Consider the following 2,245-nt stretch of genomic DNA (forward strand, 5'->3'; position numbering starts at 1 on the left):
ATGTCATAATTATTTGACAGCCATTTTAATACAACCATCATAAAATGCTATTATGAATAATTACTATTTTGAAACAAAAATTCTCATCAAAGAAAAGAAAGACACAAAGGAAAACTGAATAGAAATTCTAAAATTGAAAGAATAATTTTTTAAAGTTTTTTTTAAGCTTACAATAGGAGAGCAGGGATTATAGAAGAAAATAGTGAGCAAGGTTAAAGCTAGAGTAACAGAAATTATAGCCTAAACAATACAGAAAATACAGACATGTAGTACAATACAAAATCTAAAAATGATATTATTACACACCCAGAAGGGAAGAATAAAAGTATGAGATTCAAAAAATTCTAAAAAACAATTGTTTAAAGTGCCCTGAATTTGGTGGAAGGCATAAGATAAAAAGAAAAAGCATTTCAAAATCAGCTAGGAAGAAATGATATACTTTTCACGGGGGAAGTCCCAGAGACCTGGGATGGGGGAGGCTCCCAGAACTAAATGTGGGTAACCTTAGCTGAAATGCCCAACAGTAGGAAGATGGAACCTGAAGAGACCACCTCCAGTAGTCAGCCAGGACCCCAGTGGAGGGATGGGTACACCAACCCACCTATAAAACGTTTGACTCCAAATTGTTCCTGTCTAAAAGAAATTCAGGGACAAAAATGGAGCAGAGACTGATGGAATGGCCATCCTGTGACCAACCCAACTTGGGATCCATCCCATGGGCAGGAACCAATCCCTGACACTGCTATTGTACTTGCAGACAGGAGCCTAGCATGGCTGTCCTTGGAGAGGCTCTACCAGCAGCTGACTGAGACAGATGCAGATACTTACAGCCAACCATTGGACTGAGAATGGGGATCCCTATGGAAGAGTTAGGGGAAGGATTGAAGGAGCTGAAGGGGATGGCAACCCCATAGGAAGACCAAGAGTTTCAACTAACCTGGACCCTTGGAGCTCCCAGAGACAAAGCCACCAACCAAAGAACATACAGGCTGGTCTGAGACTTCCCAGCACATATGTAACAGAGACCTTGTCTGGTCTCAGTGGGAGAGAACTTGACTTATCCTGTAGAGATGTGATACCCCACAATCAGAGCAAGTTTTGGAGGGGGGGCACCCTCTCAGAAGCAAAGGGGATGGGGGGTGGGGACCAGGAGGAAGCAACATCTGGGTTGTAAATAAATAAAATAATTAGTTAATAGTAATAAAATCTTTTTTTTTTTTAACAAATGTAACAGGATATTTCTCGTCACAAATCAGAGAGACCACAAGAAAATAGTTTGGCATTTTCCATGTACTAGAATTGCCTACCCATGTTATTATGATTTGACCCTTAAGTGTCACCTGAATGAAAGGCTGGATCACCAGACTGAGGATCTGTTGGAAAGTGGAGGAACTTCTAGGTGGTGAGGCTTATCAAAGGGTCATTAGGGATATGCCATTGTAGGAGATACCAAGACACCCAGTCAGGGTGCGTTAATTTTCTCAGGTTTATGTTCATAGGAATGGACACCTAACAAATAAAAGAAAAGGAGAGAGAGAGAGGAGAGGGAGAGAGAGAGAGAAGAAGAAGAGGAGGAGGAGGAGGAGAGGGGAGGGGAGGGGAGGGGAGGGGAGGGGAGAGGGAAAGGAGGGGAGAGGGGAGAGGGCGAGAAAAGCCCCATGAACAAAGGCCTGAGGTAAAACAAAGGCTTTCTAAGACAAGAAAGTTGACTGCCAGTGAAACCACCTTAAAAGAAGAAAGTGTTTTAAAACAGAAAAAAGTGATCACTGAAGGAATTGTGTCACATTAGGAATATAGGCAGAACAACAGAGTGGAGAAATGTATGGAAGAGAGAATCTCAGGTGCAGAAGAGAGTTGCCACAGTCTTAAGAGAACAAACCTTCATCTTTTTATCAGTGAGTATGGCCTGGCTGTAGTCCTGATATATACGCTTTATATTACATCAAGGAATATCCCATCTTTATCTAATTTGTTTAATTTCGACAAATGCCTTTTTACACATTATGGAAAGGGAGTGGGGGAGGGGTAGATTAGTGGACCATGAACTTATTTGTAGAAAAAATAAAACTTTACACAGAGGGGTAAATCCTATTTGGTCATTGTACATTGTTCCTTTGATTTGTTTTAAAATTTAATTTGTCAGTGTTGGGGAAATATTTACATCCATATTCAATCATAAATGTTAGACTATAATCTCCTTTTAGTGCAGATACCTAGCTTTGGTATTAAGCTAATGGTGGCCTCT

The sequence above is a fragment of the Mus musculus genome, chromosome X (genome assembly GCF_000001635.26).
Source record: "Mus musculus strain C57BL/6J chromosome X, GRCm38.p6 C57BL/6J".
Lineage (NCBI taxonomy): Eukaryota > Metazoa > Chordata > Mammalia > Rodentia > Muridae > Mus > Mus musculus.